Here is a 15,386-nt window from a genome sequence, read left to right as displayed (position 1 = left end):
CTAAACCCCCCCCCCCCCATCCCCAACAGCAGGACAGAGAGAAAAGTAAAAGTTCTTGCGCAGTCAGCATTGTAGAGCACAGAGTAAACATCAATTAATCCAGCCAATCAATTAAGCGGAGAGGTGGGTATGAGATTGCTTCTATAATCACATATGTCAGCAAACATTTAAGTGCAAAGAGGTTTACTGGAATAGTAACTGAGACAGGCAAAAAATATGGAAACACAAAACATATCCATATGATGAATGTCTGTGCATATATATATACAGATATCTGCTACATATAAATACATATGCTTACATACTCTATATATGATCTAATGGTATGTAGATATTAACAGCTATGGTTTAAAAATGATTTTATGATATACAAAATGCCCATGACATAATCATGGTGATTCGTTCAATATTTACTCAGCAATAGAACATTTTATAAGTTTGAAATAAAATTTTTATTTAGTATCTTTTTAAAAATTTTTGTTAATGTTTATTTTTGAGAGAGAGAGAGGGAGAGACTGAGTGTGGTTGGGGGAGGAGCAGACAGAGAGGGAGACACAGAATCTGAAGCAGGCTCCAGGCTCTGAGCTGTCAGCACAGAGCCCAATGCGGGGCTCAAACCCAGTGACCGCAAGATCATGACCTGAGCAGAAGTCGGACACTTAACCAACTGAGCCACCCAGGCGCCCCTATACTTGGTATCTTTTTTATAAAATTAAAAGTGGGTCAGGGATTAGACAAACAGGACCAATGTCATCCTGAGCTCTTCATCTATCTTGACCTTGATTTCTTTGGAACTTAGGCATTGTTCTTAAGAAAGGCACATATGTCAGATAGGTTGCCTAAAAATAAAATGTATTTACCTTCAATAAAAGGAGGGGGGCATCTTTTCCTCTTAGTACGGCCAAAGGAGCTTCTCCTGGACCCCACTGTCCTGCAGATAACAACTATCAACTCTGAAGAAGCATATAAAACAAGAATTTTGTTTACCGGAGGATGAACAAAATGTAGGAAGACTCTAGGGGAAGTCAACATTTGGAAGGAGGAAGATGGATGGACCTGGAGGGTATTATGCTGAGTGAAATAAGTCAGTCAGAAAGACAGATACCATATGTTTTCACTCATATGTGGATCTTGAGAAACTTAACAGAAGACCATAGGGGGAAGGAAGGGGAAAACAGAGTTTCAAACAGAGAGGGAGGGAGGCAAACCATAAGAGACTCTTAAATCCTGAGAACAAACTGAGGATGGATGGCGGGTGGGGGAGAGAGGAAAATGAGTGATGGCACTGAGGAGGGCACTTATTGGGATGAGCACTGGGTGTTTTATGGAAGCCAATTTGACAATAAGTTATGTTTTTAAAAATGGCACCAGATGACATTTCCATTTTTAAAAATAGCTTTCAGCCTGAGGGCAACTCAAACTTGTCACCACGGAAGTGACTAAATCCCTGAGAAAACCAACTGCTTCTCTGGCCTGAAGAACAAAAGGACAGGGTTCAGGACAATGAGGGTCACTGGAGAGCAGGGGGAATCCAGAGAAGAGGCGCTCCAAACTCCCTAGGTGACACCTGGACCTTATATGTGGCAAGTGGATTCAAAGCAGCTAAGCTAAGGATAAAGAACTGAACTGATATTGTAGCTATTCCAAGAGAAAGAGTTTGCAGTTTAAGCCCAATCATGCTAAGAGTCTACTTAAAAAAAAAAAAAATCAACATTCTTCAGAGAAATATAACAGAATCCAGATGGCATTCACAATGTCCATTTTTATTCCAAAATTATGCAACACAGAAGAAACATAAAATGAGACCTATTCTCCAGAGGCAAAAAAATAATACATGGAGACCAATTCCAAAATGATCTGAATGTCAAAATTATAAAACAATGATTTAAAAACAAAGGCAGAAATGAAAATATGTTCTCTGTGCATGGAAAGATAGGAAATGCCACCAGATAAATAGAAACTGTAAAAAACAATAGGGGCACCTGGGTGGCTCAGTCAGTTCAGCGTCCAACTTCGGCTCAAGTCATGATCTCATGGTTTGTGGGTTTGATCCCCCTATCGGGCTCTGTGCTGACAGCTCAGAGCCTGGAGCCTGCCTCAGATTCTGTGTCTCCCTCTCTCTATGCCCCTCCCTCACTCATGCTCTCCCTCTCTCTCTCCCTCAAAATAAATACACATTAAAAAAATAAAAATAATCAAATAGAAATTCTAAATCATCAAAATACAATATATGAAATAAAATCCTCATCATATATGCTTACCAGCACAATGGACATGAGAGAGGAATGTCAGCGAGCTTGGAGACATGCCAACAGAAATTATCCAATCTGAGAAATATAAAGAAAAACAATAGAAAATATTAATAGAGTCCCAGAAATCTGTGGGACAATACCAACAAGTCTATCCTAATTGGTGGAATGAAGAGTGAGAGAATAGGATGAAAAACATTTGGAAAAAAAAATGGTCCAAAATGTCCCATATTTGATAAAAGAGGTACACTTACAGATAAGAAGGTCAGAGACCCTCAAGGAGAAAAACTACACAGAAAACCAGACCTGGGTACCCAGAGGCTACAGTTCCAAATCGAAGATAGAGAGAAGATTATGAAAGGAACCAGAGAAAAGTTAGATGCCACATACAGAAGAACAATTCAAATGACCTCCAGTTTATCATGACAGGCCAGAATACACTAGAACAACATCTCCAAAATCCTAAATAAAAAAAAAAATTATTCACTCAGAATTCTATGTTCAGTAAATATATTCTTTAAGAATCAAGACAAAATAAAAACAATTTCAGATAAAAGATAACTGAGAACTCACTGCCAACAGAGCTGCACTAAGAAATGTTAAAGGAAGCTCTTTTTTCTTTTAAAAATTTTTTAATGTTTATTTATTCTTGAGAGAGAGAGGAGAATGAGTTGGGGAGGGGCAGAGAGAGAGGAAGACACAGACGCTGAAGCAGGCTCCAGGCTCTGAGCTGTCAGCACAGAGCCCGATGCGGGGCTTGAACCCACAAACCGTGAGATCATGACCTGAGCTGAAGTCAAAAGCTTAACCAATTGCGCCCCCCAGGCGCCCCGGGAGCACTTTTTTCTGAAGGGAAATGATAGAAGTTCAGTTCTTCTGAGGAAAATGACAACTATGTGAAACATCTGGATAACTATAAAAAACTATTTTCTCAGTGTGTTTAAAAATACTCGTAACTATTTCAGTGAAAAATTACAGCATTGTCCGGATGGATTTACAATGTAAGTGTAATACATATAATAACTATAACATAGAAGAAAGGGAGGTGTAAGTGAATTTGTGCAGTTGTAAAGTTTCTACATTTTACATGATGAGCAACAATTTTAACACTAAGTAGACTGTGGCAAGTTAAGGATGCACACTATAGTGTTTCCAGACACCACTAAATAAAAATTCAAAGATGGGGGCACCTGGGTGGCTCAGTCGGTTAAGCGTCTGACTTCAGCTCAGGTCATGATCTCACGGTTCATGGGTTCGAGCCCCGCATCGGGCTCTGTGCTGACAGCTCAGAGCCTGGAGCCTGTTTCAGATTCTGTGTCTCCCTCTCTCTCTGACCCTCCCCTGCTCACGCTCTCTCTCTCTCTCAGAAATAAATATAACATTAAAAAAATTTTTTTTTAAATTTCAAAGATGAACAAAAATCATGTGGGACAAATAGAAAACAAATAATAAAAAGGCTGACCTAAATATCCAACTATACAAGAAAATACATTAAATATCCTTTGGCTAAATAGCTAATTAAATGGACTCTATTTTATCTGATATTAGTATAGTCCTGCCCGTCTTCTTATGCTTACTCTTTTCATGATACATATTTTTATAGTCATGTATTTTCAATATATCTGTACCTTCATATTTTAAAATGTGTCTCTCTTGTAGACGGCATATAGCTGGGTACACCTTGTTGTTTTTGTTTTCATTTTAAACTCATTCTTAAGAATCAGATAAAAGAGACTTCAAGAGTGTCATCTTAACAGAGATAAAGGAGGAACACTTCATGATGATAAAAGTATAATTTATCATAACTGCATAACAACTCAAAAAAGTGTACGCATCTAATAGCAGATCCTCAAGTATGTAAAGCAAATATTGACTGACTGAATTATAAGTCACAAAGGAAATTAGAAAATATTTTAGAGGCGCCTGGGTGGCTCAGTCAGTTAAGCTTCTGACTTCAGCTCAGGACATGATCTCACGGTTTGTGGGTTCGAGCCCCACATAGGCTCTCTGCTATCAGCGCAGAGCCTGCTTCGGATCTTCCTCCATCTCCCTCTCTCTCTGCACCTGCCCTGTGATCTCGTTCTCTCTCAAAACTACATAATTATTTTTTAAAAAAGAAAGAAAATATTTTCACCAAATGATAATGGCACATACCAAATTTGTGGAAGTGATCTAGAGCAGCGCTTAGAGGGAAATCAAAGCCTAAATTACTTGCATTTGAAAATAAGAAAGATCTAAAACCAATGATCCAAGGTTCCAACTTATGACCCTAGGAAAAAAGGAGCAAAGAAACCCCAAAGTAAGTACACAGAGGAAATAATAAACATAAGAGCAAAAATCAATGCAATATAAAACAAAAAGTAAGGAAAACTCAACGTAACCATAAGCTGGTTCTTGGAAAAATTATTATGATTGATACACTTCTAGATATTCCGATCGGGAAAATAAAGAGAGGAAGAACAAATAACAATATAAAGAAATGACATAAGGACATCACCACAGATCCTACAGTTGTTAATAGACTATGTCAACTTTAATAAATATGACAATTTAGATGAAATGGATGAATTCTTTATAAGAGAGTATCTCAATTGTCATACATCTACAAAAACAATTAGTTTTCTATCAAATACATGCCCATAAAGAAAACTGCATACTTAGATAGCTTCTTCACTAGTTCACAGTATTTAAAGTAATAAAAGCACCAACCTCACACAAACTGTTTCTAAAAATAGAGAAGGAGGAAACACTTCCCAGCTTATTTTATGAGGCCACTGAAACTCTATAAAATCAAAGCCTGACAGACATTACAAAATAAAAATATGGACAATATCACTCATGAACATGAGTGCAAAATCCTGAACAAAATATTAGTAAATGGAATACAGCAAAATATAAAAAGAATAATACATCATGACCAAGCAGGAGTTGTCCCAGAAATGTAAAGTTTTATTAACATTCAAAAATCAACCAATGGACTTCATAGTATTAACAGACTAAAGGAGATAAACCATATGACCATCTCAACAAACGCATTAAAAAAAATTGGCAAAACTCAAAACTCACTCATGATAAAAATGAGAAATAACATCATATATACAACCAATATCATACTGAAGGATGAAAGAGTGAAACTTTTCCCACTAAGTTGGAAGCAAGGCAAGAATGTCTATTCTCACCACTCTTACACAGCATTGTGCTGGAGGCTCTAGCCAGTACAATACGCCAATAAAAATAAATAAGGAAGGAAATAAATAAATGTCATCCAGATTGGAAAGGAAGAAGTAAAACTGTCTCTATTTTCAGATATCATGATTGTTTACACAGAAAACGCAAAAGAGTCAACAAAGCTGCTACTATAACACATTAGTGAATTTTAGCAATGTTGAAGGATAGAAGGTAAATACACAAAAGTCAATTTTGGCTAACAGTTGAAAAAAAGTTTTCAAAACAATTCTACTTAGAATACCATCAAAAAACATAAAATACTTCATTTATGTGTAATTTAACAAATTAATTTGTTTTAATTTAATTTCAGGTAATATAATTTAATGCATCACAAAATATGCTCAAGACCAGTACCCTGAAAACTATAAAGCGTATTGAGAGAAATTAAAGAAGAGGCACACATAAATAGAAAAATATACCCTGATAAGAGATAAAAAGACTAACCATTGTTAAGATGTCAGTTCTACCCAAACTGATCTCTGATTCCAATTATAATGCTAATGCCTTTTTGGGGGGATAGAAATTGACAAGTTTATTCTAAAATGTATATGGAAATTCAAAAGACCAATAACTGCACTGGAAATTATGGTAATCACTATCCACATGTTGGCTACTTAAATTTATATTAAATTAATTAAAATTAAAATTAAATACAATTAAAAATTCTGTTCCTTAATTGCACTAATTACATTTCAAGTGCAAACTATTCACATGTAGCTGTTCCTTAACCAGTGCAGATATATATTTTTATCACTGCATAAAGCAGTAGTGGACAGCAGTGGCCTCAATATACAAAGCAAGCTTGGGGGAAAAAAAACAAAATTAGAGGACTTACACCATCTGATTTCAAAATTAACGGTAAAGCTATAGTAATCCAGAAATTGTGGTATTTGCATAGAAAAAACATAGGAGAATATATTCCTGGCTGAAGGATGGGCAAAGGTTTGTTTAACAAGTACATAAAGCAATAACCATAAAAGAAACCATTGAAAAATCAGAGTGAATGAAAACTACATGTTTCTGTTCACTGAAAGACATCATAAGGAAAATTAATAGGCAAGCCACCATAGGAGAGAAAATATTTGCAAAACAAACATGTGACACAGGACTAGTATCCAGGGTATATAAAGAGCCTCTATAACTCAACAATTATGGTAAAAAAACAACACCTCTCCTCAAAAAGGGAGCAGGAGGCAAAGGTTCTAAACAAAAGATTTTCCAGGGCACCTGGGTGGCTCAGTTGGTTGGATGTTCAACTCCGGCTCAGGTCATGATCTCACGGTTCATGGGTTTGAGCCCCGTGTCGGGCTCTGTGCTGACAGCCAGGTCGGAGCCTGGAGCCTGTTTTGGATTCTGTGTTTCCCTCTCTCTCTGACCCTCCCCTATTCACACTCTCGTTCTCTCTCTCTCTCTCTCTCTCACTCTCTTTTTCTCTCAGAAATAAATAAAACATTAAAAATTTTTTAAATAAAAAATAAAAGATTTTCCAGAGGCACCTGGGTTGCTCAGTTGGTTAAGTGTCCAACTCTTGATTTTGGCTCAGGTTATGATCTCACAGTCCATGAGATCAAGCCCCACATCCAGCTTCTTGCTGACAGTGCAGAGCCTGCTCAAGATTCACTCTCTCTCTCTCTCTCTCTCTCTCTCAATAAATAAACTTAAAAAAAGTCTTTTTTAGTAGAAAGAGATTTTCCGAAAGAAGATGCGCAAATATCCAAAAAGCTCAAAAGAAAGTACTCAACATCGTTAGAAATTAGGAAAACCTAAGTAAATATTGCAATGATATAGGGGCACCTGGGTGGCTCAGTCAGTTAAGTGTCTGACTCTTGGTTTTCGCTCAGGTCATGATCTCACAGTTCGTGGGATCGAGCCCCACTTTGGGCTCTGTGCTGACGCCACGGAGCCTGCTTGGGATTCTCTGTCTCTCTATCTCTCTGCCTCTACCCCATTCATGCACTCATGCGCTCTTGCTCTCTCTCTCATAAATAAATAAACATTTAAAAAATCACAACAATATAATACTACACATCTATTAGAATAGCTACAATTTTAAAAGATGGAAACAGCAAACGCTGGTGAGAAGGCAACGCAACTGGAACGCTCACACGCTGCTGGGAAGTATGTATAATAATATAGCCACTTTGGAAAAGTTCCTGTAAGTTTCTTATAAATTAATCATACACATATCCTATGACTTAGCAATTCCACAAGTGGATGTTTACCCAAGGAAATAAAAATACATATTCATTCACAAGAAGACTTCTGCAAAAAATGTTTACAGCAAAAAAAAAAAAAGTTTACAGCAGATTTATTCACAATGGCCTAAAACCAGAAACTGTCCCTATGCTCATCAACAACAAATGGACAAATTGTGATATAGTCATGTCACAGGATAATATTCCACCACAACAAACTACGGATACACAAAACGTGGATAAACTGCAAACACTGTTATGCCAAGTATGAGAAGCCAAACAACAGAAGAATATGTACAGCATGATTCTAGTTCTATGAGACCGTAGAACAGGCGAAATTAATCCATAGAGTAGAGACACGTCAGAAGGGTTTCTGCCTCTTGGGGTTTGAGGGTAGGGACTGACCTGGCAGTGACAGCAGGAAACTTTCTAGCGTGATGGTAAGTAAGTTCTCTATCTGGGCCGAAGTTTGGGTTGCAGAGTACGAATTTGTCAAAACTCGGTGTATTTGGCTTGTAAATGTTGCATAACAAATCAGCACCAACTTAGAGGCTTAAAAACACATTATGACCTTGTAGCTTTGGTTAGCTGGAAGTCCACACACAAGTTCACCAGGTACTGTCCTCAGGGCCTCACAAAGGGGCAGTGGACGGACCCTGTTCTCATGCGAAGGCTGCCTGGGGAAGCATCTGTTCCTATGCTCCTCCGAGCCGTTGTGGGAATTTCACGTCCTGGCAGCGCTTAGACTGAGGTTAGCTTTAGCTGGCTACCGCCTGGAGCCCCTGCACAGCTCCCGGGCTGCCCTGGGTCCCTTTCCACGTGGGTCTCTGCAACATGGCCCCTTATTTCATGAAGCGCACGGGAAGGGGCTCTGGTCTCGTCTGCTAGCAAGAGGGAGCTGTGGGGAGTCCGTGCGTCTACACCTTCCAGAGGTCTTCTGGTTTGACTGGGTGCATCTATGATTCAGACCCTCTCAAAGCCTCTTTGATGGAAGAATCTGGCCTTGATTGTTAGCACATGGTGGTACTGTCACACCCCTGGATTTCTCGATACACCACGCTGTCTGAATGTGAGCCCGTTGTCATCTGCAGAGGCTTAGAATTCTCAAAAGCACGCAGTCCTGCTTCCTGTCTGTTTGACGATTTGCCCATCAATTCTCTTGCCACCCACATTTTCCTGTAAGCAGCCAGAAAGAAACAGGGGATGCCTGCAGTGCTTTGCTTGGTATTCCTTAGCTATATAACCGAGTCCATGGTGTACAAGTCCTGTTTCCCATACCTCAGGAAGCAGTGTCGCTTAACTTCCTGCTACTGCCCGGCAAGGACTCCCGGCCTCCAGGGCGAGGTCCAAATGGACTTTTCTCTCTTCCTTCTGAGCCTCAGCAACAGCTCGCTTAACATTGAGGTTTCTATTATTAAACAGTCTTTTCGGGATGATGTAGGTTTTCTCTATCATGCTTCTCTGGCCACTAGTGAGCTCCAAAACCACTCCACATTTTTAGGTATGTGTTACAACAGCACCCCGTTTCTAGGTACCAATACTTAGTTTTATGTTGCTGCATAACAGGTCCCCACAAACTTAGCAATTTAAAACAACAAACAGGGCTGGGTGGCTCAGCTACTTCAGTGTCCAACTCTTGGTCTCGGCTCAGGTCATGATCTCACAGTTCATGGGTTCAAACCCTCATCAGACTCCACACTAACAGTGCAGAGCTTGCTTGGGATTCTCTCTCCCTCTCTCTCTCTCTCTCTCTCTCTCTCTCCCCCCTCCCTGGCTCATGCTCACTCTCTTTCTCTCAAAATAAATCAATAAATAAACTCAAAAAAAAAAAAAACAACAACACACATTCGTTATTCATAACTTCGGTAGGTTAGAAGCTTGGGCATGACTCGCTGGGTCCTCTGTTCAGGGTCCTACAAGACCATGTTCTCATCTGAAGGCTCAGCTGTGGAAGAATCTACTTCTAAGTTTGCTCTCACCATTTGGCTGAGGGCCAAGCTGTTTGTTTGCTCTTGTTAGAGACGACCCTCAGGCCCTAGATGCTGCCTGCAGCTCCTTGTGATGTGAGTGCCTCCAATATGTGTTCCTACTTCATCAAGCCCACAAGAAGTCTAGCACCAGTCTGCCAGCATGATGGACTCTTAAACAATACAACATAATCACAGGAGTGACATCTTACCATCTTGGCTGTATGCTACTGGTTATAAGCAAGTTTCCGAGGGATTATGCAGGGTATGACTGCTAGGTGAGTTCCATTGGGGGTCACATTAGTGTATACCCAACACACTCAGGGAGTAAACACTCAAGATTTGAGCACTTTACATCAAAATGAAACATAGAATGAACTCTAGATATGCATGCTGAATTCTTGAAAAACAGCAATAAAATAAGATGGATTGATGAAGGGATGGATAGATGGATAAATGGATATATGATAAACCAAGTATAGCAAAATGTCGATGTCAAAATCTAGTGTGGGTATATGAGTATTCACTGAAACTTTTTACTATACTTTTGAAATTTTTCTTAATAAAATAGTAGAAAAGTAAATGTACACCTATTAAAAAGAGCACAGACACGGCAATCATCACGTAACAAGAACAAATCTTTTCTATTTCTTTATACTTTTTGGCACTTTCTCACTTTACTGAAATAAGTATGAATTTTGTACAATTAGGAGTTGAGAAATTTTGTTTCATTGATAGAGGAGTTAATATATGAAGCCAAAGTGTTCTCCAGCCCAGTATTGGTCTCCAAGAGCATCACTGCCTTCCCAGGCATCATTCTCTGAGAGATCAGGACATGATCTCAAACATTCTTGCCCTTCCCTAATACCCAGCTATGGATGGATTGTTCGCAAACTCCCCAAAGCCCTCTGAAATCTCCCATTTTTAGGATGCATCATCTTGGGTACAAAAGTTGCATTGCAAGACCCCACAGGTGAGGTAGAGCCATTCGTCTTTTTACACAGCCTAAAATGATCTCAGTTCTTCTCTCTGATTCTAATAGTTCTGAATTTGGTAAAGAAATCTAAGTCTGGCTAATCTTAGTGATTCATATTTATCATAAAAACAACTGAGTAAATCTGGAGTGCTTAGGACCCAGAAGCCACATACCTAGGAGCACCTATTAGCATGATGCTGTTGTAGGTAAATTAATTAGTCTGCATTATTTAAAACATGTCATATCCATAGCCAATAAAAACAACAGATGTTTGGGGAATGAAGTAATTGGTGCATACAGGCCTGGTAGACATTACCTTTTTCATTTTCCGTTTTTACAAGAGGAAATGGTTCTGTCCAGCCAAGCACATTATTGAGGCACTCACTTTTAATAAGTGGGTCCTGACACATGGAAGAAAGTTCTAAGGCTACTTACTGGCTGTTAGTGGATTATCTATGCTCCCTGCAAAATCATTTGATCTATAAGCATTAGTCATTTCCTCTGTGTTAAGTCTGTGCTAGAGGCAAGGATATAGAAAAAGTGAGGGAGTGAATACACGAAGTCATTAGCAAATAATACAGTACATACATAATATGGTAGAATAACTAACAATTAAATTCAGCATTTGTTAAGCTAGACAGGGGAAGCACAAAAGTAAGATATTACTCGTGCCTTAAAGAGCTTATGGTGCTAAGCAGCACAGAGCTGAGACAGAGGTCCTCAATAGCCATCTGTTACACTAAAACAGACCAGAGAAGTCAATGAATTTACAGAGATGGTAAAAATTCACGGGCAACAAAGCTAAGACCTTTTAATGATGGGTTGGCTTTGCACCGGCATGAGGAAAACAAAGGCATAGCCTTAAATGTCATCTTTAATTTGGGGGTAAACCAAGACCAATGACAACAATATTTTTTGATAACAATATTCTGACTGCTCCCAAGATAGAGAACAAACTCAACCAATAGCATGGAGTCTTAGAGGGAACGTATCTCCTAGGATACAGCAAATATATGGAGGATAAAGGACAAATAGAAGTCCCTATCAAAACAACACCAGCGTTCTTCACAGAGCTAGAACAAACAACCCCAAAATTTGTGTGGAACCAGAAAAGACCCCGAATAGCCAAAGCAATCCTGAAAAAGAAAACCAAGCTGGAGGCATGACACTTCCATACCTCAGGCTGTACTACAAAGCTGTAATCGTCAAGAACGTATGGTACTGTCACAAAAACAGACACATAGATCAATGGAACAGAATAGAGAACCCAGAAATGGACCCACAAGATGTATGGCCAACTAATCTTTGACAAAGCAGGAAATAATATCCAATAGAAAAAAGACAGTCTCTTCATCAAATGGTGCTGGGAAAACTGGACAGTGACATGCAGAAGAACAAACCTGGACCACTTTCTTACACCACACACAAAAATAAACTCAAAATGGATGGAAGACACTAAACATAAGACAGGAAGCCATCAAAATCATGGAGAAAGCAGGCAACAACCTCTTTGACTTCAGCCGCAGCAACTTCTTACTTGACACATCTTCATGGGGTAAGGGGAACAAAACCAAAAATGAACTCTTGGGCCCTCATCAAAATAAAAGTCTGCACAGTGAAGGAAACAATCAGCAAAACTAAAAGGCAACCAACAGAATGGGAGAAGATACTTATAAATGACATATCAAATAAAGGGTTACTATCCAAAATCTATAAAGAACTTATCAAACTCAACACCCCAAAAGCAAATCATCCAGTGATGAAATAAGCGAAAGTCATGAATAGACGCTTTTTCAAAGAAGACATCCAGATGGCTAACAGACACATGAAAAAATGTTCACCATCACTCATCATCAGGGAAATACAAATCAAAACCACATTGAGATACCACATCAAACCAGTCAGAGTGACTAAAATTAACAACTCAGGCAACAACAGATGTTGGTGAGGATACAGAGAAAGAGAAACCCTTTTGCACTGCCGGTGGAAATGTGAACTGGTGCAGCCACTCTGGAAAAGAGTATGGAGGTTCCTCAAAAAATGAAAAATAGAACTACCCTATGGCCTAGCAAATGCACTTATGGATTTACCCAAGGGATGCAAAAATGCTGATTCGAAGGGGCACATGCACCCCACTGTTTACAGCAGCATTATCAACAATAGCCAAAGTATGGAAAGAGCCCAGAAGAGCCCAAATGTCCATTGATTGATGAATGGATAAAGAAGATGTAGTGTACACACACACACACACACACACACACACACACACACTGGAATATTACTCAGCAATCAAAAAAGAATGATATTTGGCCATTTGCAACAATGTAGATGGAACTAGAGTATACTATGCTAAGCAAAATAAGTCAGAGAAAGACAAATACATGATTTCAGTCACATGCGGAATTTAAGATACAAAACAAATGAACATAAGAGAAAGGATGCAAAAATAACATAAAATCAGAGACAGAGACAAATCATAAGAGACTCTCAAATACAGAGAACCAACTGATGATTGCTGGCAGGGTGTTGGGTGGGGGGGGAGCACTAAAGGAGTGAATGGGGCATTGAGGAGGGCGCTTGTTGGGATGAGTGCTGGGGTGTTGTATGTAAGCGATGAATCACTAAATTCTATCCTAAAATTATTATTACGCTACATATTAACTAACATGCGTTTCAATTAAATGAATAAAATTTTTAAAACAACAAATAAATAAGTAAACCATCAGCAATGGTTTCTATACTCGCAATGGGTGTTCTCGGTGAAAGTTGTAGGGGCATTGTGAAAAATCGGGGGGAACAATTTTGCTGACAAATCTCGCAAACAATTTTGTTTGGGAGATGCTAGCTGGATGTTGACAACCCTACTGACATAAAAAGGAAACACAGAAACCTGCATACATTTAAAGTGTACAAGTTGATAAGTTCGTATGTATATAAACCATTGAAGGCACTACCACAATCAAGATAATACAGGGATGCCTCACCCCCACTCATCCCTGCAAGTCTCCTGTGTTCCTTTGTTCTCCGCTCAGCCCTTCCTCTCCCCACTGTCCTTAAGCAAACCACCAATCTGCTTTCTATTTTCTAGAGCTTCACGTAAATGAGCTAATATGTTCGTACTCTACCTGCCTGGCTTCGTTCACTCAGTATAATGAATCTGAAACTCATCCATATTGTAGCACATGTTAATAATTTATTTTTATTTATGATTACTTATTTATTCCATTGCATAGATATAGGACGGTTGATCCGTTCACCTATGGATGACATTTGGTTGTTTCTAGCTATTGGGGATTACAAATAAAGTTGCTAGGGACATTTGTGTACGAATCTTTGTATACACATACGTCCACACATCTGTTATTGGTTTGGGGTGGAATAAAATGGCCATCAAACTGTCCTTTCCAAAACAGTTTCTCATTATACCATTCCCCTTGCAGAGGATGAGAGTTTCAAACGCCTCGTATTCTTGCCAGCACTTGCTATAATCAGTCTTTTTCATTTTACCTATTTTATCTATTTTAATGGGTGTGCAGAGGTAGTTTATGATGTTTTTAATTTACAATACTCTAATGACTAGTGATGATGTTCAGCGTCTTTCAATGCCCATATTTGCCATCCACGTATCTTCTTTCATCAAGTGTCTTTTCGAAGTGTTTGCCTAATTTTTATTAGACTATTTTCTTATCACTGAGCCTTTAAAATTCTTTGTATAATCTGTACACATCTTTTATCAGACACACATGATTTGCAAATATATTCTCCAGTCTTCTCATTCCCCTGACAATGTCCTCTTGCAGTTTTTAACTTTGAGGAAGTCCCATTTATCAATCTGTTCTTTTACGGATCATGCTTTTGTGGTCGTATTGAAGAAACCCTCGTCCAATCCAGTCTTGAAAGAGTTTTCTTCTATTTTTCTCCTACAAGTTCTACAACTTTAGTTTTATGGCGAGGACTGGGATCCACTTGGATTAATGTTTTGTCCATGCTTATATCAAAGTCGCAGCACGAACTGTTGGAAAGATTACCTTTTCTCCGTCGACTTGCCTTTGAACCTCTGTGGAGCTGTCCACATACGTGAAGGCTTATTTCTAAACTTTATCCTGTTCCACTGATGTATTTGTATTTAAGCCAATACATCACTGCCTTGATTACTGCTATTTGATGATGTCTTAAAATTGAAAAATGTTAATCTTCATTTTCAAAGTTGTTTGGGCTATTCTAGGCCCTTTACATTTCCATAGGAATCTTAGAATCCATTTGTCAAACAAGAGCCTTCAGAGACTTTTGACTGGGATCGCCTTAAAGCCATACAGCAAACAGGAGAATTCACGTGTGAAGAGTAGGCTCTTCTGACCCAGGGACAGAGTACCTCTCTCCATCTGTTTAGATCGCCCTGATTTCTCTCAGCAATTTTTGTAGGTTCCTATGTTCATAACCCACACATTGTTTGTTAAATTTACCCTCAACGTATTTTGTATTTTTGATGGTGTTATAAAAGATATAAACTCTGATTTATGGTTTTTCAGGATTAATATATAGAATACAATGACTATTTCTTCATTGATTTTGTATCCTGTGACTATGATAAACGAACTTCTTACTTCTGGCAGCGTTTTTCTACAAAAAAACGCTCCATCAGATTATTATTCCATCAGATTATTATTATAGACAACCCATCATTTGCAAATAAGGTCAGTTTTACCTCTTCTTTTCCAAACTAGTTGCTTTTTATATCTTCTTCTTTCCTGATCGCTCTGGCTAGAACTCC

The sequence above is a fragment of the Crocuta crocuta genome, unplaced genomic scaffold, assembly GCF_008692635.1.
Source record: "Crocuta crocuta isolate KB4526 unplaced genomic scaffold, BGI_CrCroc_1.0 scaffold299, whole genome shotgun sequence".
NCBI lineage: Eukaryota > Metazoa > Chordata > Mammalia > Carnivora > Hyaenidae > Crocuta > Crocuta crocuta.
Note: the sequence above shows the minus strand (reverse complement) of the source record.